We start from the raw sequence: 27,231 nt of genomic DNA on the forward strand, positions 1-27,231 counted from the left end.
GGGATCTTATTAGAGTGAAGGTTCACTGGCTTTGGCACTAAGAAATGCTTTTCCAATGTGCTTTTTACTTTAAAAACTTTTTACTGTAAAAACTTTCAAGTGTATAAGAAAGTAGAGAATAGTATAATAAATCTGAATATTTGTATACTAATCATATAAATTTAATAACTATTTAACATTTTGTCACATTTATTCCACCTTAGTTTTTGACAAATTTAAAAGCAAATTACAGACATTGTGAAATGTCACTGTGAAATACCTCAATATGAATACTTCATCTCTAAACAAAGCCACAATATATTAGTATACTATCAATATTAAAAATAATCCCTTTATATAACCTAATATTTAATATATATTAAAATTTACCTAATTGCCCCAGTTGGAAATACTTTATAAATTTAACAGTTGATTTGTTCAAACCAGGATTTGGTTGCCTATAGCAGACACTGTCAGAGCCCCACCCATAGCCCTTGGACCTTTCAGTCTACTGATTTCCAACTTTCAAGACCAGTTTCTCTGGGCCTAAAGGCTTCTATTTTAGAACCACAAAAGGGAGAGACATACCAGGGTTGTAACGATGAGACCCATCCTTCCTAGAGAAGGTGATAAAAGGTTCATTGTTTGTAGAATATTTAAAACAATAATAATACTAAAAGTTGGTCTGCTTTTTAAGTTATTACCATTTCCCAGCAATTTTGAACAATGTCAGAGATAAAATGTTTCTCACCTCAAAGAACTTTTGTTGGTGGTCTAAATTCTAAACAATCCCTGCAGTGATTGTTGAGTTTAAATTATGTGTGTGTGTATACACACAAACACACCCACACTATACATATTTCTTTACATATATCACAAATCGTCACAACTATTATTTTTGTTTACATACAGTAAAATTGACTTTTTCATAGTACATTTCTAAAAGGTTGACCGTATGTATAGATTTGTCTAACCACCATCACAATCAGGATTCAGAACAGCTCTGTCACCCCAGAAAACGTCCCTGTGCTGCCCCTTTATAATCAAACCCTCTCCCCTACCCGTAATCTCTGGAAACCACTGATCTGTTCTCTGTCTTTACAGTTTCTTCTTTTCCAGAATGTTATACAAACGAAACTAGACAGTATGCAGCCTTTGGAGACTGATTTCTTTCATTTAGCATAATCCCTTTGCGATCCATCCAAATTGTTGCACGCGTCAATAGCCCATTCCTTTTTACTGCTGGATAATATTCAATTGTATTGATCTACCACTATTTGTTTATTCACTCACGGTTACGGGACATTTGGGTTGTTTCAGTTTTTGGTAATTACAAATGAGGTTGCTATAAACATTCACAAACAGGCTTTTGTGTGATCACAAGTTTTCACTTCTCCAGGAAAATACCTCCCAATCCTAGAGGAGTTTCTGCATCTAATCTACTTTCTGTCTCTATAAATTTGTTTAGTCTGGACAATTCATACAAATAGAATCATATAATATATGGCCTTTTGTGACTGGCTTCTTTCACTTAGCATAAATGTTTTCAAGGTTCATCCATGTTGCATCATGCATCAGTTCATCATTCCTTTTCATAGCCAAATAATATTCATATATATTGATATATATATAATTTATCCATTCATCAGTTGATGGACATTTGGGTTGTTTCCACTTTTTGGCTATTATGAATACTTCTGCTATATGTTTTCATTCTCTTGGTATATACTTAGGAGGGGAAATGCTGGGTCATTTTTCTCTATGTTAACCTTTGGAAGAACTACCAATTTTTTTTTTACACAGCAACTGCATCATTTTACATTCCCACAAGCAATGCAATAGGGTAGTATCAGTTTCTTCACATCCTCACCAACGCTTGTTTTTATCTGTCTTTTTTTTGTTTTGTTTTTTTGAGACAGGGTCTCACTCTATCGCCCAGGCTGGAGTGTAGTGGCGAGATATCAGCTCACTGCAACCTTGACCTTTGGGCTCAAGTGATCCTCTCACATCAGCCTCCCGAGTAGCTGGGACTACAAATGCATGCCACCATGCCCAGCTAATTTTTAAATTTTTTGTAGACTTGGGGTCTTCTTATGTTTATGTTGCCCAGGCTCGTCTTGAGCTGCTGGACTCAAGCAATCCTCCTGCCTCAGCCTCCCAAAGTGATGGCCTTACAAGTGTGAGCTACTTTGCCTGGATATTTTTATCTGTCTTTTTAGTTCTAGCCATCCTAGTGGGTGTGAAGTGGCATCTTGCTGTGGTTCTGATTTGTATTTCCCTGACAATTAATAATGTTGAACATCTTTTCATGTGCTTTCTGGCCATTTGTGTGTCTTTTTTGGAAAAATGTCTATTCAAGTCATTTGACTACTTTGAAATTGTATTTGTCTTTTTACTTTTGAGTTGTAAAATTTATTTATATCTTCTAGATACAAGCCCCTTATTAGTTAGGTGAATTACAAGTATTTTCTTCTATTCTGTGGTTTTTCTTTTCACTTTCTTGGCGGTGTCTTTTGTAACACAAAAGTTTTTAGTTTTGATGAAGTCCAGTTCATCGGTTTTTTTTTTTTTTTTTTTTTTTTTTTGTAGTTTGTATTTTTCGTATCACATCTAAGAAACTACTACCTAGACCAAGGTCATGAAGATATACATCTATATTTTCTTCTTCAAATAGTTTTATAGTTTTAGATCTTATATTTAAGTTTTTAATTCATTCTGAGTTAATTTTTGCATATGTATGAGATATTATCTTAATTCATTCTTTTACATGTGAATATCCAATTGCCCCAGCATTATTTGTTGAAAAAACTATACCTCAAAGGATCAATGCTTGAAGGGATAGGTATTCCATTTCCCATGATGTGATTATTACACATTGCATGTCTGTATCAAAATATCTCATATACCAAATAAATATACACCTACTATGTACCCACAAAAAAGTACAAAAATTTTAAAAAGAAAGATTGTTCTTTCCCCATTGAATTGTCTTGGGACCCTTATCAAAACTCAATTAAGCCTGAGAAGAGCTTTGACAATGAAAGAAAACAAAAAATCTAAACAAAAAGAATTTCTCAACTAACCATAAATGTGAGGGTTTATTTCTGAACTCTCAGTTTATTCTATTGATCTATATACCTATCTTTATACCAGTACCACACTGTATCAATTACTAAGTTTGAAATTGGGAAGTATGAATCTTCCAGCTTCTTTTCCAAGATTGTTTTGACCACATGGTGTCCCTTGAATTTCCATATAAATTTTAGAATCTGCCTGTCAATTTCTACAAAGTAGTTAGCTGGAAACTGATGTGAATCACATTAAATTTGTAGATCAACTTGATAAGTATTACCATCTTAACAATATTTTTTATCCATGAACATGGGATGTCTTTCTATTTATTAGAGTCTTCTTTAATTTCTTTCAACAATACTTTGTAGTTTTCAGAGCATAAGTTTTGCATTTCTTTTGCTAAATATATTCGTAAGTATTTTACTGTTTTTGATACTACTGTAAATTGAATTGCTTCCTTAATTTCATATTTGGATTGTTCTTTGCAAATATATAGCAATATGATTAATTTATGAATATTGACCTAGCGTCCTGCAACTTTACCAAACTAATTTGTTAGTTCTAATTGTTTTAAGTGGGTTCCTTAGGATATTCCTTTTACAAGATTATGTCTTCTGAAAACAGATAGTTTCACTTATACATTTCAAATCTGGATGCCTTTTATTTCATTTTCTTGCCTAATTTTCCTGGCTAGAACCTTCAGTAAAATGTTGAATATAAGCAGCAAGACTGGATATCCTTGTTTTGTTCCTGTTCTTCAGGTGAAATCATTTAATCTTTCCCCATTAAATATAATGTTAGTTGTTATTTTTTGTAGATGTCCTTTATCAGGTTGAAGAAGTTTCTTTCTATTCTAGTTTACTGAATGTTTTTATTATGAGGTGTTAAATTTTATAAAATGTTTTTTTTCTGCATTGAGAAAATCATACGGTTTTTAAAAATCATTTATTATATTGATATGGTGTGTGTGTGTGTGTATATATATATATATATATAAATTAATTTTTTTTTTTTTTTTTTTTTTTTTGAGATGGAGTCTTGCTCTGTTTTCCAGGCTGGAGTGAAGTGATGTGATCTCGGCTCACTGCAACCTCCACCTCCTGGATTCGAGTGATGATTCTGCCTCAGCCTCCCAAGTAGTTGGGAGTACAGGCACATGCCTGCCTAATTTTTGTATTTTTAGTAGCGATGGGGTTTCACCATGTTGGCCAGGTGGTCTCAAACTCCTGACCTCAGGTGATCTGCCTGCCTCAGCCTCCCAAAGTACTGAGATTACAAGCATGAGCCACTGCACCCTGCCATGATATGGTATAGTCTATTAATTGGTTTTCAAATTTTAAAGCAACTTCATAATCTTGGGTTAAATTCCACTTGGTCATGGTGTATAATACTTTTTGTATGTTGCTGAATTTAGCTTGTTAGTATTTTGCTGAGAATTTTTAAATCTATATTCATAAAAGATATTGGTCTGTAGTTTTCTTTTCTTGTGATGTCTTTGTCTGGCTTTAGTATCAACATAATCTGGCCTCATAGAATGAGTTGGGAAATGGTCCCTCCTCTGATTTGTCAGAAAAGTTTGTGAAGAATTGGTATTAATTCTTGAAGTGTTTGGTAGAATTTGCCAGTGAAACCATCTGGGTCTGGGCTTTTCTTTATGGGTAGGTTTTGATTACTAATTCAATCTCTTGTTATAGATCTGTTCAGGTTTTTCTATTGCTTCTTCAACCAGTTTCAGTAGTTTGTGTCTTTCTAGGAATTTGTTCCTATTTTAATAAAGAATTTGTCCCTTATTATTTCTGTAAGGTCAGTAGTAATGTCCCTTCTTTCACTCCTGCTTTTAGTTTTTTGCTTTTTTGTTTGTTTGTTTGTTTTTTGTTTTGTTTGTTTGTTTGTTTTTTTGAGACAGAGTCTTGCCCTGTCACCCAGGCTGGAGTGCAGTGGCACAATCTCAGCTCACTGCAACCTCCACCTCCCAGGTTCAAGTGATTCTCCTACCTCAGCCTCCCAAGAAGCTGGGATTAAAGACATGTGCCACCACACTCGGCTAATTTTTGTATTTTTATTAGAGATGGGGTTTCACCATGTTGGCCAGGCTAGTCTTGAACTCCTGATCTCAATTCGATCTGCCCACCTCAGCCTCCCAAAGTGCTGGGATTACAGGCACTGTGCCCGGCCAATTTTAGTAATTCGAGTCCTCAGTCTTTTTTAATTGGTCAGTCTAGCTAAAGGTTTGTCAATTTTGTTTATCCTTTCAAAGGACAAATTGTTTTTCAATTTTCTTTATTGTTTTTCATTAATTTCCACTTTAATCTTTATCATTTTCTTCTTTCTGCTTCCTTTTAGTTTAGTTTGCTCATTTTATTGTTGAGTGTTGATGTAATTTGGCTCTGTGTCCCCATCCAAATCTCATCTCGAATTGCAATCCCCTTTTTTGAAGAAGAGACCTGGTGGGAGGTGATTAGATCATGCAGGTGGTTTCCCCCATGCTGTTCTTGTGATAGTGAGGAAGTTTTCATGAGATATGTCGTTTTGAAAGTGGCTATTTTCTCTGCACTGTGTCTCCTGCCGCCATGTAAGATGTTCCTTGCTTTCCCTACACCTTCTACATGATTGTAAGTTTTCTGAGGCCTCCTCAGCCATGTGGAACTGTGAGTCAATTAAACCTCCTTTCTTTATAAACTACCTTGCCTCAGGTATTCTTTATAGCAGTGTGAAAATGGACTAATTCAAGTGTTGACATTTCTTTAACTATTCTTTATACAAGTCCTTTGTTGAATATGATTTGCACACGTTTTCTTCCAGTCTGTAGATTGTCTTTTCATTGTCTCAGTATCTTTTACAGAGCAAAAGTTTTTAATTTTTACTAAGTCCAATTTATCAATATTTAAATGCATTATGTTTTGGTGTCATATCTAGGAACTCTTTGCCTAACTCAAAGTAACAGATATTTTTCTCCTGGCCTTTCTTCTAAGATTTTAATAGCTTTTCATTTTACCATTAGATCTATGATTAATTTTTAGGGTTTTTTTTGCATAAGACATAAGTTTGGATTGAAGTTCATTCTTTTGCATTTGAATGAACAATTGTTTAAATGCTATATGTTGAAATTGCTTTTTCTTATTGAATGGTCTTTTTACCTTCGTCAAAAGATCAGTTGACCCCTTTCTGTGCATCTACTTCTGGACTCTATTCTGTTTCATTGATCTGTGTATTTATCTTTTTTGCTAATATCATGCTGTTTTGATTACTTTGGATTTAGAATAAATATTAAAAGTGGGTACCATGAATTCTCAAAATTTATTCTTCTTTTTTGAAAATGTTTTTGATCATTCTTGTTCCTTTGGCCTTCCATATAAATTTTAGAATAGGCTGTTTATATCTACAAAAACAACTTCTGGGATTTTGATTGGAATTGTATTAAACCTATAGATCTATTTAGAGAGAGTTAAAATTCTTACTATACTGAGTATTCCAACCCATAAACATGATATATTTTCCTTCCATTTAGATTTTTAAATTTATTTTTGTCAGCATTTTGTAGTTTTCAGCTTACAGATTCTGAACATGTTCTGTTAGATTTATACCTGTTTCAGCCAGTTGTGGTGGCTTACACCTGTAATCCCAGCTACTCAGGAGACTGAGGTAGTAGGATAGCTTGAGCCCAGGAGTTCGAGGCTGCAGTGAGCTATGATTGCACCATTGTATTTCAGCCTGTAAGAGAGAGTGTTAGTCTGGCTCTGTCACCTAGGCTGGGGTGCAGTGGTGCAATGGCATGATCTTGGCTCACTGCAACTTCTGCCTCAAGCAATTCTCCTGTCTCAGCCCCCCGAGTAGCTGGGATTATAGGCATGCATCACCACGCCTGGCTAATTTTTTGTATTTTTAGTAGATACGGGTTTTCACCATGTTGGCCAGGCTGGTCTTGAACTCCTGACCTCAAGTGATCCGCCCGCCTCGGCCTCCCTCCCAAAGTGCTGGGATTACAGGCACGAGCCCCCTTGCCCGACCCCCCTATTTCTTTTTTTTTTTTTTTTTTTAAGATTTATACCTATTTGGTCTCCAATTGTTCATTACTATTATATAGATGAACATTTCATATTTAAATGCTGACATTGTATAAAGCAACTTTGCTACATTCACTTATTATTTATAGGAGCTTTGCTTGTATATTCCTTGGAATTTCCTACATGGATAATCATGTCATCTGTAAGTAAGGATAGTTTTACTACAATATTGAATAGTAGTCATGAGAGTAGAGATTCTTGCTTTGTCCCATTTTGGAGTGCAAAGATTCAGTCTTTCCCCATTAAATATGGTATTCGTACTGGGTGTGGTGTTCTGGGATTCAGGCTGCCTCTACATCCAGATTGGGAGATATTGGAGGAATAAAAACCAAGAAAACTCACCACTATAGTAATGATTCTTCAAGTTTTGGTTTCCTTTTCCAATCCTCTTGTTACTATTTACTTTTCAGAGTCCTCAGATTGCTGCTTCATGCATTTTTTCCAGGATTTTTTGTTGCATTCAATGTAAGAGACAGGGTGGAATGTGCTTACTTCATCTTAACTGGAACCAGAACCAAATGATCATTTTAAAATTACATATTCTTCACTACGCATTATATTCGACATGGAAGTTAATTCAGAGGAATCCCAGTTAAACAGTCAATCCCAACATATGTAGACTCAACATATGAGCCACATTTATTTCAAGAGTAAGTTTATAAAGGTTTGGAACTGTGGGCACTTGCTTAGGGTGTAGTCTGTTCCTCCAACCTCTGTTGTACTACATATTCCTATTTAAATGGTATTTAAATGGTAGATATGAAATAAATGATAGTTTAGTGAGTTGAAGGTGAAGAATCAGAACCTGAGTTATTTAAATCTGTTACTTTGTGTGCCCTCTTAGAGATTTTATTTGTGTTAAAAATTTAAAACAATAAAACAAAGTGTGAATTCTGAGGCACAATATTTTTGTTTGGTATGCATAGTGCAGTTCACGTAAAAATGGAAGCTGTTAATCCCAAATCTTTACTTGTCTCTTGTATAATCATTTTCTGAATCTTTATGGTATTCACACTTTCAGAAGTGTTTTTAATGTGTGACATTTGTTAAAACTTTGTTAAAAAAATCCATTTTGTTGGTGATTACGGAAGAAACAAAAGTGTGGTGTGACCATGGGGAAGCAAAATAAAACAAGGAAATATGCAAACATGAGGCGAATGCTTAGTGTCAGAGGTCAGAGGCTTAAAGAAAAGGATAGATTAAAATCTAAAAAGAAAGAAAAGAAGAATCCCATTGGGATTGGGGATTCTTCTCGTTGGGGAAAGAGGAGTTCCCCAACACCCTTCCTGCTTATTTTTCCAATATAATACACAGCTCGGCCCACCTTACCACATCCTCGTTGATACCAACTTTATCAACTTTTCCATAAAAGCCAAACTGGACTTAGTGCAGTCAGTGATGGATTGTCTGTATGCCAAGTGTATCCCTTGTATAACTGATTGTGTAATGGCTGAAACTGAGAAATTGGGGCAGAAGTATCAAGTGGCTTTAAGGATCACCAAGGATCCAAGATTTCAACTATTACCATGTACACACAAAGGAACCTATGCATATGACTGCTTAGTACAGAAGTAACTCAGCATAAGTGTCACATTATGGCCACAGTTGACTGGGACCTTAAAAGAAGAATCTGTAAGATTCCTGGAGTTCCTATCATGTATGTTTCTAACCATAGATACAACATTGAATGGATGCCAGTTGATTATGGAGCCCCTCAATTCTAATTCTTACAAGACACAGTTCCTCTGCCTTTCCTTCCACCAACTTTCTCTTGTTGCCAGTTCATTACACATGCAATAGCATGAATTTTTATTCTGTTGACCTATTAGCTCTATTATGAGCTGAGGATGGTTAAATATGCTCACTCTTTTTTTTTTTTTTTTTTTTTTTTGAGATGAAGTTTCGCTCTTGTTGCCCAGGCTGGGGTACAGTGGCGTGATCTTGGCTCGCTGCACCCTCTGCCTCCCCGGTTTGGGCAGTTCTCCTGCCTCAGCCTCCCGAGTGACTGGGGTTGCAGGCATGCGCCACCATGCCCAGCAGACTTTTTTTTTTTTCTTTTCTTTTCTTTTTTTGGTATTTTTTAGTAGAGACAAATATTTTTGTATTTTTAGTACAGAAAAATATTCCTTGGCCTCCTAGGGTGCTGGGATTGCAGGCGTGGCCATCGTACCTGGCCTGCTCACTTTTTGATGCTGTTTTGAAATTGATATTTTGTCTCATAAAAATTTTAGGCCAGGGACAGTGGTTTGCACCTGTGGTCCCAGCACTTTGGGAGGCCTAGGTGGGCAGACCACCTGAGGTCAGGAGTTTGAGACCAGCCTAGGCAACATGGCAAAACCCCATCTCTAATAAAAATACAGAAAAAGTTGGCCGGGTGTGGTGCTGCGTGCCTGTGGTCCTGGCTGCTGGGGAGGCTGAGGCAGAAGAGTCACTTGAACCCAGGAGGTGGAGGTTGTGGTGGGCCGGGATTGCGCCACTGCATTCCAGCCTAGGTGACAGAGTGAGACTGCCTAAAAAAAAAAAAAATTAATGATGGTCAAAGGGTGCAAAATCTCAGACAGGAAAAATATGTTTTATACTTTTTTGGAGTTCTGTTGTACAATTCTGTTATACTTTTTTTGAGTGGTGCATATACTTAACAGTGGAGTATTATGCATTTCAAAATTGATGTTCTCATCACAGAAATGTATTTGAACTGCCAGGCATGGTGGCTTACGCCTGTAATCGCAGCACTTTGGGAGGCCAAGACGGGAGGATCACCTGAGGTCACGAGTTTGAGACCAGCCTGGCCAACATGGAGAAACCGTGTCTCTACTAAAAACACAAAATTAGCTGGGCGTGATGGCGAATGCCTGTAATCCCAGCTACTCAGGAGGCTGAGGTGGGAAAATCGCTTGAACCCAGGAGGCGGAGGTTGTGGTAAGCTGAGATCTTACCATTACACTCCCGCCTGGGCAACAGGAGCGAAACTCCATCTCAAAAAAAAAAAAAAAAAGAAAAAAAAAGAAATGTATTTGAAATTTGAAGTATTGGGTATGTTAACTAGCTTGATTTAATTATTCTACATTGTATCCACAATTTATGACATCACTTTGTAACCCGTAAATTTATACGATTATAAATTGTCAATTTACAATAAAAAATTTTTGTTGCGTCTAACATTATCCATTCTTTTCAATCTCTCCTCATCTATAAAATCTGCTGCCAAATGTAGTTATAACAGTGAAACAGACTATACCAGGCAAATTAAGCTGTGTGCACAGTAAGGATAATTTATTTTTATTTTTTTATTTAACTTTTAAGTTCAGGGATGCAGGTTTTTTATACAGGTAAACTCGTGGCACAGGGGTTTGGTATACAGATTATTTCATCACCCAGGTACTCAGCCTACTACCCAATAGTTATTTTTTCTGCTCCTCTCCCTCCTCCCAACCTCTACCCTCTGGTAAGCCCCAGTGTTTGTTGTTTCCCTCTTTGTGTCCATGTGGTCTCATCATTTAGCTCCTACTTATAAGTGAGAACATGCGGTATTTGGTTTTCTGTTCCTGAGTTAGTTTGCTAAGGATAATGGCCTCCAGCTCCATCTATGTTCCTGCAAAGGACATGATTTCATTCTTTTTATGGCTGCATAGTATTCCATGGCATATATGAACCACATTTTCTTTGTGCAGTCTTCTGTTGATGGGCATTTAGGTTGATTCCATGTATTTGCTATTGTGAATAGTGTTGCAATGAACCTACGCATGCATGCATGTCTTTACGATAGAATGACTTATATTCTTTTGGGTATATACCCAGTAATGGGATTGCTGGGTCGAATGGTATTTCTGTCTTTAGGTTTTTGAGGAATTGCTACACTGTCTTTCACAATGAACTAATTTACGCTCCCATCAACATGTAAATGTGTTCCCTTTTCTCCACAACCATGCCAGCATCTGTTGTTTTTTGACTTTTTAATAATGGCCATTCTGACTGTTGTGAGATGGCCTGTCACTGTGGTTTTGATTTGCATTTCTCTAATGATCAGTGATGTTGAGCTTTTTTTCATATGATTGTTGGCCACATGTATGTCTTCTTTTGAAAAGTGTTCATGTCGTTTGCCCACTTTAATGGGGTTGTTTGTTGTTATTTGTAAATTTGGTTAAGTTCCTGATAGATGCTATTGTGGATAGCATTATTGTGGATTGCATTATTGTCGATATTATACCTTTGTCAGATGCATAGCTTATAAAAATTTTCTCCCATTTTATAGGTTGTCTGTTCACTCTGTTGATAGTTTCCTTTGCTGTCCAGAAGCTTGTTAATATAAATAGATCTCATTTGTCAATTTTTGCTTTTGTTGCAATTGCTTTTGGTGTCTTCATCATGAAATCTAACTCCAGAATGGTATTACCTAGGTTGTCTTCCAGGGATTTTATAGTTTTAAGTTTTCCATTTAAGTCTTTAATTCATCTTGAGTTAATTTTTGCATATGGTGTAAGGAAGGGGTCCAATCTCAATTTTCTGCATATCGGTAGACAGTTATCCCAGCACCATTCATTGAACAGGGAATCCTTTCCCCATTGCTTATTTTTGTCAGCTTTGTTGAAGATCAGATAGTTGTAGCTGTGTGGCCTTATTTCTAGGCTCTCGGTTCTATTCCATTACTCTATGTGTCTGTTTTTGTACCAGTGCTGTGTTGCTTTGATTACTGTAGCCCTGTAGTATAGTTTGAGTGGAGTTTGTTTGTCTTAGCTCTTCAGGGTTTTTTTTTTTTTATGGTTCCATATGAATTTTAAAATAGTGTTTTTCGAGTTATGTGAAAAATATCAATGATAGTTTAATAGGAATAGCATTGAATGTATGAATTGCTTTGGGCAGTATGGCCATTTTAATGATATTTATTCTTTCTATTTGTGAGCATGGAATGTTTTTCCATTTGTTTGTGTCATCTCTAATTTTTTTGAGCAGTGTTTTATAGTTCTCTTTGTAAAGATTGTTCACCTCCCTGGTTAGCTGTATTCCTAGGTATTTTATAATTTTTCATGGCAATTGTGAATGGGATTGTGTTCCTAATTTGGCTCTCGGTTTGACTGTTATTGATGTATAGGAATGTTAGTGATTTTTGCACATTGATTTTGTATTGTGAGACTTTGCTGAAGTTGTTTATCAGCTTAAGGAGCTTTTGGACTGAGACTATGGGGTTTTCTAGATATAGGATTATGTTGTCTGCAAACAGGGATAGTTTGACTTCTTCTCTTCTTAGTTGGATGCCCTTTATTTCTTCCTCTTGCCTGACTGCCCAGCCCAGGACTTCCAATACTATGTTGAACAGGAGTGGTGAGAGAGGGCATCCTTGCCTTGTGCTGATTTTCAAGGGAAATGCTTCCAGCTTTTGCCCATTCAGTATGATGTTGGCTGTGGGTTTGTCATAGATGGCTCTCATTATTTTGAGATATATTCCTTCAATATCGAGTTTATTGAGAGTTTTTAACATGAAGGGGTGTTGAATTTTATTGAAAGCATTTTCTGCATCTATTGATATAATCATGTGGTTTTTGTTTTTACTTGTGTTTATGTGATGAATCACATTTTTTGATTTGTGTATGTTGAACCAAACTTGCATCCCAGAGATGAAGCCTACTTGATTGTGGCAGATAAGCTTCTTGATGTGCTATTGGATTCAGTTTGCCAGTATTTTGTTGAGGACTTTTGCATCAATGTTCACCAAGGATATTACTGGCCTAAAGTGGGTATTTTTTTTTTGTTTTGTTTTTTGTTTTCATGTCTCTACCAGGTTTTACTATCAGGATGATGCTGAACTCACAGAATGAGTTAGGGAGGATTCTCTCCTCCTCAATTTTTTTGTGATAGTTTCAGCAAGAATGGTGCCAGCTCTTCTTTGTACATGAGGTAGCATTCGGCTGTGAATCCATCTGGTCTTGGGCTGTTTTTGGTTGGTAAGCTATTACTGACAATTTCAGAGCTCATTATTGATCTGTGCAGGGATTCAATTTCTTCCTGCTTCAGTCTTGGTAGAGTATATGTGTCTAGGAATTCACCAATTTCTCCTAGATTTTCTAGTTTATGTGCATAGAGATTTTTGTACTATCCTGGCAGTTGCTTGTATTTCTGTGGGGTCAGTGTTAATATCCCCTTTGTTGTTTCCAATTGTGTTTATTTGAATCTTCTCTCTTTCTTCTTTATTAGTCTAGTTAGTGGTCTATTTTATTAATTTTTTTCAAAAGATCAGCTTCAGGGTTTGTTGATCTTTTGAATGATTTTTTGTGTCTCAATGTCTATCATTTCAGCCTTGATTTTGGTTATTTCCTGTCTTCTGCCAGCTTTGGGATTTGTTTGCTCTTGGCTCTCTAGTTCTTTTAGTTGTGATGTTAGGTTAATGTTGACTTTCGAAATACAGTCATACCTTCAAGATATTGTGGATTCAGTTTCAGATGACTGCAATAAAGTGAATTCATAATAAAGCAAGTCACACAAATTTTGGTTTCTCGGTGTGTATAAAAGTTATGTTTATACTATACCATAGTCTATTAAGTATACACTAGCATTATATCAAAGGCAATAATGTACATACCTTAATTGAAAATACTTTATTGCTAAAAAACGCTGGTGATCAGCTAAGCCTTCAGCGAGTCATAATTTTTTTGCTGGTGGAGGGTCTTGCTTCAGTACTGATGGCTGCTGACTTATCAGGTTGGTGACTGCTGAAAGTTGAGGTGGTTATGGTCATTTCTTAAAATAAGACAAAAATTTTTGTGAAGAGCCAGAATCAGCCTTGAGTAATGTATAGTAAATCTCAGTCTTGAAGTCTGGCACATAAAAAAATGTGGAGAAGACTTTTGGCTATGCCACACAAAAAGAATGAATATTTACATGGAAAAAAGAATCAAACTTTGAAGAAGAATCCCAGGAGAAACGACAAAAGATGCCAGAATAAATAAAAAGATTATGCTTGAATGACTTGATCATTTCTACCAAGAGCTGTATACTCATTTTAAAGCAATGACTCAAATAATGTCAATATTTGCTATCATTCAGCCATATTATCTGATTTTCAAAATAAAATGGAGGGTTTGTTTGTTTGTTCATTTGTTTTTGTGTTGAATTGTGAAAATTCTCTAGTGGCAATTTTCTTTTTTTTTTCTTTTTTTTTTTTTTTGAGACGGAGTCTCTCTCTGTCGCCCAGGCTGGAGTACAGTGGCGCGATCTCGGCTCACTGCAAGCTCCGCCTCCCGGGTTCACGTCGTTCTCCTGCCTCAGCCTCCTGAGTAGCTGGGACTACAGGCGCCCGCCACCACGCCTGGCTAATTTTTTGTATTTTTAGTAGAGATGGGGTTTCACCATGTTAGCCAGGCTGGTCTCGATCTCCTGACCGCGTGATCCACCCACCTCGGCCTCCCAAAGTGCTGGGATTACAGGTGTGAGCCACCGCACCCGGCCTAGTGGCAATTTTCAACTCTGGAGACCACTGAAATCCACTAAAACTCATCCCCCTAAAACAAAGTAATGTACAGTATTATCATATTTGGAACTTGTGAAACTGGTTTTTGGGAATTTTTGACAAACCCTTTATATATGGGTTGCTTCATGTAAAAGAAACTTTTCACAGAGTGGAGAGAGTGAGGAGGCCTGCTCTCACAGCTGTTACAGTACATTGAGCTCCATAGACACAGCGCCAGGGCAAGTGGGAGCCAGATGGACACTGAGTGACTCTGTGCCTCGCTGAGGAAAAAATAACTAAACATGGGCAAAGGAGATCCTAAGAAGCCAAGAGGCAAAATGTTATCATATGCATTTCCTGTGCAAACTTGTGAGAAGGAGCATAAGAAGCTTCAGTCAACTTCTGAGAGTTTTCTAAGAAATGCTCAGAGAGAGGCCAGGTGCGGTGGCTCATGCCTGTAATCCCAGCACTTTGGGAGGCCGAGGCAGGCAGATCACTTGATGTCAGCAGTTCAAGACTAGCCTGGTCAACATGGTGGAACCCTGTCTCTACTAAAAATCCAAATATTAGCCAGTCTTGGTGGCAGTTGTCTGTAATCCTAGCTCCTCGGGAGGCTGAGGCAAGAGAATCACTTGAACCCAGGAGGCAGAGGCTGCAGTGAGTGAGCCAAGACCTCACCACTGGGTTCCACCCTGGACGACAGAGAGACTCTGTCTCCGAAAAAATTTAAAAAAAGTGCTCAGCGAGGTGGAAGACCATGTCTGCTAAAGAGAAAGGAAAATTTGAAGATACAGCAAAGGCAAACAAGGCCCGTTATGAAAGAGAAATGAAAATCTATATCCCCCCTAAAGGGGAGACAAAAAAGAAGTTCAAGTCCAATGCACCCAAGAGGCCTCCTGCAGCCTGTTTCGTGTTCTGCTCTGAGTGTCGCCCCCAAATCAAAGAACATCTTGGCCTGTCCATTGGTGATGTTGCAAAGAAACTGGGAGACATGTGGAATAGCACTGCTGCAGATGACAAGCAGCCTTATGAAAAGAAGGTTGCGAGGCTGAAGGAAAAATACAAAAAGGATCTTGCTGCATATTGAACTAAAGGAAAGCCTGATGCAGCAAAAAAAGGGAGTCACCAAGGCTGAAAAGAGCAAGAGGAAGAAGGAAGGGGAGGAAGATGAAGAGGATCAGGAGGAGGAGGAAGATGAAGGTGAAGAAGATGATGATGAATAAGTTGATTCTAGTGCAGTTTTTTTCCTTGTCTAAAAAGCATTTAACCCCTCTGTACACAACTCACTCCTTTTAAAGAAAAAAAAAGTGAAATATAAGACTTTAATGTAATGTAAGGCTTTAATTATCTTTAAAGTGTTTATGTTTTCCCTTTTGATCTTGTAATTTTTATTTAGTATTATTTTATAATGTCATACTTACACATACAGAGTTCAACAAAAGAACTGTCACTGTCTGCATTTCTATTTATGTAATTTTTCCCACTATTTTCATTTTATTTCATAATAATTTATGAACCTAGTTTTTCATATAGAGAAAGGGACTTAAATTGCAATGCCCCACAGGTGTGAAATATCTGAGGTACACCACTGGTAAAAGACAGCTTTCCCTGCTTACCACAGGCCCAAAGTGCCAAATTAACACCCCCAAGGACCAGTTCTCTACAAATTACTTTTGTGAGTCAGTGTATAAAACTTAGGCGGCTTTGCCTTTTGTGAATCTGGTGTTTTGTGTCACTGTGAGTTTCTCGTGGGATTGAGGTCCGGCTGCTCATTGTGGCGGCCAGCTCAACAACAAACCCATCGTGGACTCTCTTCTTTTTCTGTTTCACTGCCTCGCTTCTCTACTGGTATCTCTCCTACCTCCCAAATAAACTCGGATCCATGTATCAGGGTCGGCTCCTGGAGGAATCAGTATCATTTCATCTGGAACAGTCCTCAACTTTTTTTTTTTTCTTGAGACGGAGTCTTGCTCTGTCGCCCAGGCTGGAGTGCAATGGCCGGATCTCAGCTCATTGCAAGCTCTGCCTCCCGGGTTCACGCCATTCTCCTGCCTCAGCCTCCCGAGTAGCTGGGACTACAGGCGCACGCTACCAGGCCCAGCTGTTTTTCACATTTTTGGTAGAGACGGGGTTTCACCACGTTGGCCAGGATGGTCTCGAGCTCTTGGCCTCGTGATGCCCCCACCTCGGCCTCCCAAAGTGCTGGGATTACAGGTGTGAGCCACCACGCCTGGCCCCCAACTGTTTTTTTTTTTTTTAATGCCAGTGATTTACTAAGGAAACAGAGGCAGCTTTCCGCTAGAACGACCCATCTTCAGGATTTGTCTGATTGTTTCTTCATGGTATCACTTAACTTTTTCTACTATTCCCTGTATTTCTGGTAAACTGTAAGTCCCAAAAGGTTGTTTAAAGTAATGTCAAGCTTTCTTGGTAAGAATATTTCACAGGCAATGTTATTTATATTACATAACATTAGAATGCACGCCACGTTTGATGTTCCGCCACTAGAGATGTCAAGATCTACCAGTGGGTTCAGGTGGGGATAGTCTGACTCCTTCACTGTTAAGGTGTATTTTCCACCTTATAACCTCTCATCTGTGAGTTGATAATTTGACACCTCATAAGTCTCCAGTTCCCGATTGTGGCAGGCAAAATAATGCCTCTCCTAGACAGGTTTATGCCCTAATCTCTAGAATCTGTGAATATGTTGTTACATGGCAAGATAAAATAAAGGTTGCAGATGGAATTAAAGTTGCTGATCAGCTGACCTTAAAAAGATTATCATGGGAGTATCATGGATAACACAGGTGAACCCAATTAATCACAAGGTCCTTTAAAGTGGAAAAGGGAGGCTTAGAGGGGGTCAGAGTCAGAGAGAGGTTTGAAGCTGTTCCACTGCCGGCATTGAAGAAAGGAGGGGACAACTAGCCAAGGAATGCAGGCAGCTTCTAGAACCTGGAAAAGGCAAAGACTTTGATTCTTTCCTAGGGCCTGGCTATGGTTTGAATCGTTATCTTCCCCAAGACTCATGTTGAAATTTAATAGCCATTGTTATTAAATCACCTTTAAGGAGTGATTAGGCCATGAGGACTCTGCCCTAATGGGTGAGATTAATGCCATTGTAAAAGGGCAAGTTTGGCCCTCTTCTGCCTCTCTTTGCCCTTCCACCATGTGATGCCTTCTGCCATGCCATGATGCAGCAAGAAGGCCCTTACCAGGTGCTGGCACCTAGATATTGGACTTCCCAGCCTCCAGAACTGTGAGGCAATACATTTTTATTCATTATAAATTAGCCAATCTGCAGTATTCTGTTATAACAGCACAAGACAGACTAGGACAGGCCTGCATTAGGAACACAGCCTGTGTGAACCTTGATTTCAGCTCATTGAAATGCACTTTAGACTTCTAACCTTCAGAACTATAAGATAATACATTTACTTTATTATTGTTTTAAGCCACATACTTTCTGGTAATTTGTTACAGTAGCAATAGGAAACTAATATCCACTGAACTTTCATTGAATGTATTTTGTATCCATTGTTCATTATTACCTAGAACATTATTCCATGAGGGGGTTACAAAAAAGTGTTTTTCTAATTTCATCAATACTTTCTAGCTGGAATTCTTTTGTAAGAGATAAATATTTCCTCATCAGTCAAGGCTATATGGTTATATATAATTTGACATGCAGTTTGAATAGGAAAGTCAGGGTCAATGCTTAATAATTTCCATTAATTGCCAAATTCAGAGTTAAGAATGGACACAGTAGCTATCTCCAATAATGATAAATGCATTTAAAAAAATTATCACTATGAGCCAGGTGTAGTGGCTCATGTCAGTAATCCCAGCACATTGGGAAGGTGAGATAAGAGGATCATTGTAGGCCAGGAGTTTGAAACCAACCTGGGCAACATAGCGAGACCTAATCTCTTTTTTAAAAAAAAATATTATTATAAGTGTTGACCTCAGGTAAGATACTTCTTTTCTCTGTGTATTATTTTCCTCTTATACAAAATGGGGATAAAAATGGTCTTACTTTGCTGAGCACGGTGGCTCATGCTTATAATCCCAGCACTTTGGGAGGCTGAGGCGGGCAGATCACAAGGTCAGGAGTTTGAGACCATCCTGGCCAATGTGGTGACACCACGTCTCTACTAAAATCACACAAATTAGCTGGGTATGGTGGCAAAAGCCTGTAGTCCCAGCTACTTGGGAGGCTGAGGCAGAAGAATCGCTTGAACCTGGGAAGTGGAGGTTGCAGTGAGCTGAGATCACGCCACTGCACTCCAGCCTGGGTGACAGAGCAAGACTCCATCTCAAAAAAAAAAAAAAATTGTCGTTTGTCGTCAAGATTAATAATGATGATGATAATGATTACTACATTTATACACCTAGTAACAGACCCTCAAAATATATGAAGGAAAAGTTGACAAAATTGAAGATAGTAGAATGTTCTACAATAATAGTCATAGTATTCAGTAACCCACTTTCGATAATGGATGAAACAACCAGGCAGAAAATAAGTAAGGCAGCCTTAAAAAGCGATGAGGTTCTGATACACAACATAGATGAACCTTGAAGATATTATGCTAAGTGAAATAAATCAGACAAAAAAGGACAAATAATGTATTATTACACTTACATGAGGTACGTAGAATAGTCAAATTTATAGATAAATAAAGTAGAACAGTGGCTGTCAGGGGCTGGAGGGAGGGGAAAAGAGGATGTTTCATGGGTACAGGGTTTTAGTATGGATGCTTAAAGTTCAGGAGATGGAGTGGTGATGATGGTTGCACAACAAAGTAAGGGTAATTCATGCTACTGAACTGTACACTTAAAAATGGTTAAAATGGTAGATTTTATGTTGTGACTATTTTACTACAATAAAAATAAATTTTAAAAATATAATACAAATATAGTGCTCACTCTGTTCTAGGCACTGTTCTAAGTACTTTACATAACATAACCATACTTATTATGTAAGTAATGCACTTAGCATAAAGCCTAGAATTTAGAAGGTGTTTAATGAACAGTAGTTAATAATAACAATTATTATTGATGATAACAATCTCCCTTTAAAAAATAAGAGACACAGGCTTGGAGATCTTAAGGGACTTGTCCAAGATCACTCAGCTGAAGGTGTTGGTACAGGGTCAGTACAGACTCCAAAAGCCTCACTGTCTCACTCTGCTGCTTCCCATGAATTATTGAATCTTACAGCCAGCAACTAATAGCAGTGCAAAAGATATAGGGAAATAAATCCATTAATGCAAACAAACAGCTGTCAGCAACCATAATTTTCAGTGCAAAAGAAAATTATAAAATTATAATTTTAGTGCAAGAGAAAATTATAAAATTAAGAGTTGCATAAGAAAAGATATTCAGTATCACCATCATCAGGGAAATGCAAATGAAAACTATAATGGAATACCATTACCCAACCACTAGAATCCTTAAAGTGAAAAAGTCTGATACTATCAAGTGATGACGAGCTTGTGGCATAATTAGAACTTTCATACATGCTGATGGGAATGCAAAATTGTTCGACTACTTTGAAAAGCAGCTTGGCATATCTAATAAAATTAAACATGCTCTGATATTTTCCAAAAATTCTATTCTTAGGTGTTTTTTTTTCAAGAGAAAAATAAAACACATGTCCACACAAAGACTTGTACTGGAATGTTTACAGCAGCTTTATTAATGATAGCCAAAAGCTGGGGAAAACACAAATGTCCATCATGGATAAAGAAACTGTTGTGGCCGGGCGCGGTGGCTCACGCCTGTAGTCCCAGCGCTTTGGGAGGCCAAGATGGGTGGATCACGAGGTCAGGAGATCGAGACCATCCTGGATAACACGGTGAAACCCTGTCTCTACTGAAAATACAAAAAAAAAAATTAGCCAGGCGTGGTGGCGGGTGCCTGTAGTCCCAGCTACTCGGGAGGCTGAGGCAGGAGAATGGCGTGAACCCGGGAGGTGGAGTGTGCAGTGAGCCGAGATTGCACCACTGCACTCCAGCCTGGATGACAGAGGGAGACTCCGTCTCAAAAAAAAAAAGAAAAAAGAAAAAAAAAAACTGTTGTATACTCATACAATGGAATTATATTTTCAGCAATAAAAATGAATGTAATATTAATAGATGCAGAGATGTATGAATCTCAAAAGCATTAAGAGGACACAAAAACTGCATATCATATTATCAAAAAAAAAGTTGCAACAAATTTAGTTTAAAGGTCTCGGTTGGCTTTATCAAGGTTCAAGAATTGGGCAACACTTATTCCATAAACTAGAATAATTGTTCCCATGGCTCAAGCAGAGGATGTTGGCTTTATAGACAGTAAAAGGGCTGAAGAAAGCAAAACAAATAACAAAAAGTGTATTGTTCATTTCAAAGTTACTTTCTTTGTAAGTCAGGGACAGGAAGACAGACAGAACAATGGGAAGATAACTGATGGGTTAACAACAGGTTACTCCAGGTTACTCTGTTGTAAGGATTAAAACACAGGAAACTTCATTCTCATGCTGATAGAAAGTTGAAATTGGCCTGTTTGGGCAATTAGGCTCTTTCTCACTCCTGTTTTCTCAAAAGGCCATAACAGCTCAGTTTTGGTTTGGTGAGCCTAGGTAACTCCATTTTGAGGTTTAGTCTTGTCTCTTGGGGCCCAGTGTAGGAGTTTAGTCCAAAACAATGGCCTCCTGGCTGGGCATGGGCTCACACCTGTATTTCCAGCACTTTAGGAGGTCAAGGTGGGAAGATTGCTTGAGCCCAGGAGTTCAAGACCAGCCTGCACAACACAGCAAGACCGCATCTCTACAAAAAATAAAAATAAGAAAATTAGCCCGAAGTGGTGGTGCACACCTTAGTCCTAGCTACTGAGGAGGTTGAAGCAGATGGATCACTTGAGCCCGGGAGGTCAATCTTATTGATGTGACAGACATATCAATCGTTGTAAGGTTAATCTCTAACTTTCTGGCATGCATGTTTATTTCCAAGGTGCTATGGATTGAATCTGTCCTCCCAAAATTCATGTGTTGAAGCCCTAACCCTAATGTGATGGTATTTGGAGACAGGGTCTTTGGGAGATAATTGGGTTTAGATGAGTTCATGAGGGTAGGGTTCTCATGGTGGAGTTGGTGCCCTCATGAAAAGAGACATAGAGGGCTTACTTCCTCTTTCTCTTTTTCCCTGTCCCTGCCATGTGAGGACACAGTGAGAAGGTTTGCCCTCTGCAAGTCAGGAAGAGAGCCCTCACCAGGGAACCGGACTGGCCAGCATCTTGATCTTCAACTTCCCAGCCTCCAGAACTGTGAGAAAGACATTCCTTTTGTTGAAGCCACCCAGTGTATCATATTTTGTTGTGGCAGCCCAAGCGGACTAAGATACAAGGCATCCAAAGTACTCCTTCTGTTCACCAGGTCTAATGAATATGTCATCAGTATAGTAGACCATCATAATGTTTTGTAGAAATGTCAAAATGATCAAAATTCTTTTGGCTTATATTGTGACAGAAAAGAGAATTATCAGAGCCCCAGCAATGTGTACTGCTGTTCACACTAGGTGAATGTGAAATAACTGTACCCTGCTTTTGATCTTCCTTTATGATGGAGATGAAAAGAATACATTTGCCTTATCAATAGCAACAACTAAGTGTTGATTGATTCTAGTAGATACACCATATCTGGCACAGTGGTTGTAGTTGGTTAAGTTTATGGAAGTACACCATTGTTCACCCTGATTTATATTTCTTTTGCAGGGGATATGATAGTAAGTTAAATAGAAACATAGTAAAAATCGCCACCCTCGCATCCTTTAAATCATTAAGGGTGGCATTAGTTTCTGCCCATTAACTTCCACCCATCATGTAGCATTGCTTCTGATTCCCTCTCTTGGCCAGGGTGGGGAAAAGTTTCAGGGGCTCTCACTTGACCTTTTCTCCCATAAGTTCTTTCACTTCTCAGAGAACCAATACTGAAATGATCACAGTATGGACCCTAGTAGAAGATGGACGTGGGCCAGGACTCCATGTATCATCTTTCATATGACCTCACTATAACAAGGGAGCAATGATGACAAAACAGGTTTCCTGGTAAAAATGCCAGTTCAGAACTGTTATCTAACAACTCTCAAAAGACTTGGGTATATTTTTATATGTGATTGTGGTTATCAGCTAAAAATAGACAGTTATAACTATAAGATGCTTTATGTAAGCCTCATAGTAAGCACAAGGGAAAAAACCTCTAGGAGATACACAAAAGATAAAGAAAAAGGAATTAAGGCATACCACTGTCAAAAAAAGAATCCACATCAAATCACAAAGGAAGACAGCGAGAGAGGAAGAAAGACAGAAACTACAAAACAGAATACAATGAGCAAAATGGTGAAAGTAAGCCCTCATCTATTAAGAATTACTTTAGATGTGAATGGATTGAATTCTCCAATCAAAAAACATAGATGACTGGAGCATTTTAAAAATCCAACAATATGCTGTCTATAAGAGACCCACGTTAGTTTTAAGGACACACATAGGCCAGGTGTAGTGGCTCATGCCTGTGGTCCCAGCTACTCAGGAGGCTGAGGCAAGAGGATCACTTGAGCCCGAGAGTCAAGGTTACAGTGAACCACAATTGTGCCATTGCACTCCAGCCTGGGGGACAGAGCGAAACCCTGTCTCAAAAAAAAAAAAAAAAAAAAAAGTGTTGGTGACAATGTGGATAAAACAGAACACTTGCACACAGTTGGTGGGATTGTAAATTAGTACAGCCATTATGGAACACAGTGCGGAGGTCCCTCAAAAAATTAAAACTAGAACTACTCTATGATCCAGCAACCCCATTACTGGGTTCATCCAAAGGAAATGAAATCAGCACATCGAAGAGATATTTGCACTCCCATATTTATTGCAGCACTATTTACAATAGCCAAGATATGGAATCAAACTAAGTGTCCAACAATGGATGAATGGATAAAGAAAATACGTTATATATACACAATGGAATATTATTCAGCCATAAAAAGAATGAAATGCTGTCAATTGTGAGAACATGGAAGAGCATGAAGGACATCATGTTAAGGTAAATAAGCCAGGCACAGAAAGACAAATACTGCTCATTCTCACTCATATGTAGAATCTTAGAAAGAAATCATGGAAGTAGAGAGTAAAACAGTTGTTGCCAGAGACTGGGGAGGAGGGAAAGGGGGAGAGGTTGGGAGACAAGTACAAAGTTACAATAAGACAGGAATGTTCTACTGCGCAGTAGGGTTACAATGGTTAATAGTAAGGTATTGTATATTACAAAATAGCCAGAAAGTCAGGCTTTTGAATGTTCTCACCTCAAAGAAATGATAAATACATGGGTGATGGATGTGCTAACTACCCTGATTCGATCATTATATAACATATGTATGTATTGGAATATCAAATTGTATCCCATAAATATGCACAATTACATGTGTCAATTAAAAAATAAAAAAATAAGCCAGGTTGGTGGCACATACCTGTAGTCCCAGCTGCTTGGGAAGCTGAGACAGGAGAATCCCTTGAGCCCAGGAGTTCAAGTTCAGTGTGGGCAACATAGCGAGAACCCATCTGTAAAAAAATCAATCAATCAATCAATCAATAATTAAAAAGAAATTAGTGATTAAAAACAGAAATAGGTCTTCAAATCAGAAAAGAAGCACAATTATCTGTTTGCAGATGATACGATCATATGTGTAGAAAATCCTAAAGACTCAACAAACAACTGTTAGACTTAAAAGAATTTAGAAAACTGTAGGATAAAAAGATCAACATACAAAAATCTGTTGTGATTGAGTACACATGGACACAAAGATGGGAACAATAGGGACCTACTTCAGAGGGGAGGATGACAGGAGGTAAGGGTTGAAAAACTACTTGTTGGGTACTATGCCCGCTTCCTGGGTGATTAAATCATTTGGATACCAAACCCAGCAACACACAATTTACCGTGTAACAAACCTGTACATGTAACCCCTGAACCTAAAATAGAAGTTGAGAAAAGAAAAAAAAAAAAACTTCTTGTGTTTCTATACACAATGAACTATTCAAAATTAAGAAAACAATCCCATTCTCAATAACCACAAAAGGAATAAAATACTTCAGAATAGGCTTAACCAAAGAGGTGAAAGACTTGTATGCTAAAAATTATAAAACACTGAAGGAAATTAAAGAAGATAAAGATGAAAAGACATCTCACGTCCATGAATTGGAAGAATTAATATTGCTAAAATGTCCATACTACCCAAAGTGATCTATAGATTCAGTTCAATCCCTATCAAAATCCCAATGGCATTCTTTACAGAAATAGAAAAACAATGTCTTAAAATTCTTACAAAACCCCAAATAGCCAAAGCAATCTTGAGCTTAAAGAACAAAGCTGGAGGGCATTACACTTCTGATTTCAAAATATATTACAAAGCTACAGTAATCACAATAGTATGGTACTGGCATAAAAACAGACATATAAACCAATGGAATAAAATAAAACAGAGAGTCCAGAAATAAATCCATGTATCTAGAGTCAACTAATCTTTGACAAAGGTGCCAAGAACATATAATGGATCAGGGATGGTCTCTTCATACTTTTAAATTCGGTTTTATTTTATTCTTTGCCTACTCACATCAGCAGCAATAGAAAGACTGTCTCTTCAATACATGATTTTGGGGAAATTGGGTATCCACATGCAGAAGAATGAAGCTGGATCCTTATCTCACACCCACAGAAAAATCAGTTTGAATGGATTAAATATTTAAATGTAAGCCTGAAATCATAAAATGCTAGAAGAAAACATAGAAAGAAATCGTCTTTACATTGGTCTGGGAAATGTTTTCTTGGCTATGACACCAAAAGCACAGGTAACAAATGCAAAAGGAGACACATAGGATTGCATCAAACGAAAAAGCTCTGCACAGCAAAGGAAATAATCAACAGAGTCAAAAGGCAACCTACAGAATGGGGAAAATATATTTGCAAGTCATACATCTGATAGGGAGTTAATATCCAAAATATATAAGAAATCCAAACAACTCCATAGCAAAAAAAAAAAAAAAGAAAAAAGAAAAAAGAAAAAAGAAAAAAGAAAAAAAAAAGACCCCTTTTCAAAATGGGTTAAAGAATTGAATAGACATTTCTTAAAAGACATACAAATAGCCAAAAGACACATGAAAAGGTGCAAAACATCAGTAATCATCATGGAAGTGCAAATCAAAAGCACAAGATATCATCTCACACTTGTTAAAATGGTATTGTCAAAAGAAAACGAGTGTTGGTGAGGATGTGGAGAAACAGAAACCCATATACACAGTTGATTGGATTGTAAATTGGTATAGTCATTATGGAAAATAGTATGGATGTCCTCAAAAAATTAAAATAGAGTTAGCGTATGTTCCAGCAATCCCACTTCTGGGCACATATATGCTCAAAAGAGATGAAAGTAGTATCTTGAAGATATATTGGCACCCCCATGTTCACTGCAACATTATTTACAATAGCCAAGATATGAAAAGAATGGATAAAGAAAATGTGGAAGATATATACAATGGAATATTATTCAGCCTTTACAAAGGAGACCCTGCCCTTGGGGACAGCATGGATGAGCTTGGAGGACATCATGCTAAGTAAAATCAGCCAGACATAGACTCACAGCATGATCTCACTCATATATGGAATCTAAAAAATGTTGAACTCATAAAAGCAGAGTAGAATGGTGGTTGCCAAGGGCTGAGGGATGGGGGAAATGAGGAGATATTGGTCAAAGGGTACTAGGATTCAGTTATTCGGGATGAATAAGCTCTGGAGATCTAATGTACAACATGGTGACTATAGTTAATAATACTGGTTTGTACACTTGAAGTTTGCTGAGAGAGTTGATCTTAAGTGTTTCACCAAATACATATACACACAAATCATAACTATGTAAGGTAATAGATATGTTAATTAGCATGAATGTGATAATTGTTTCACAATATATACATATACCAAAGGAGGGTCACTTGAGCCCAGGAGGTCAAGTACACCTCAATAAAGCTGAAAAAAAGACTTGGGTATCCTCCTTTCTCCAGTAGACAATTAGTCTGGTAACTGAATATAGTGCTTTTTGAGAAAGGGCTTTATATGTATTACACATGCATGCTAAGTCATTGTGGCATCCTTCCTCAAGGGGATTTGGGCACCTCTCCAATCAATGGACTCTGGCTGAGAATAGGCTCAAGTCTTCAGATTGCCATGAATTATTATTTTCCACTGTGGCAACTGGTTGTCAGTCTTCAGCTTTCACGCTTTGTATATTTTTTGGTTTGTAAGTCAACCCTAGTTGGCTGCCCATCTGTCTCATCTCTAGAGACACCATGTTCTATTAGCCATCACCACAGATCCCTGAAGGTCAGAGTCTCTGCTTCCCATTCCAGTTTTGCTGCCTATAACACACACCTTGCCTCTGATTAAGTGTCACTACCAGGACCCTGACACTTCAGAATCAATCTTCCTATTTACATTAGATAGCTCAATTCCACAGTTACATCTTTACCATCAACTTGGCTTACAGAAGAAAGCCACCACGGAGTTTCTCATAGTACATTCTTTATTCCATAGTGCACACTCATTTAGCAAACTGAGTGCTCTCTAGCCCTCTTACTTAACTTAGTGGCTGTTTGGTCTTA

General features: G+C 37.8%; 2 pseudogenes; both read left to right on the forward strand.

Moving 5' to 3' along the window:
- The first annotated feature begins 8,224 nt into the window (after nucleotides 1-8,224).
- On the forward strand, nucleotides 8,225-8,839 carry LOC711545 (rRNA-processing protein FCF1 homolog pseudogene; annotated as a pseudogene).
- A 5,923-nt stretch (nucleotides 8,840-14,762) lies between these two features.
- On the forward strand, nucleotides 14,763-15,779 carry LOC713945 (high mobility group protein B1-like; annotated as a pseudogene).
- Nucleotides 15,780-27,231: the final 11,452 nt, after the last annotated feature.

The sequence above is a fragment of the Macaca mulatta genome, chromosome 1 (assembly GCF_049350105.2).
Source record: "Macaca mulatta isolate MMU2019108-1 chromosome 1, T2T-MMU8v2.0, whole genome shotgun sequence".
In the NCBI taxonomy this organism is placed as follows: domain Eukaryota; kingdom Metazoa; phylum Chordata; class Mammalia; order Primates; family Cercopithecidae; genus Macaca; species Macaca mulatta.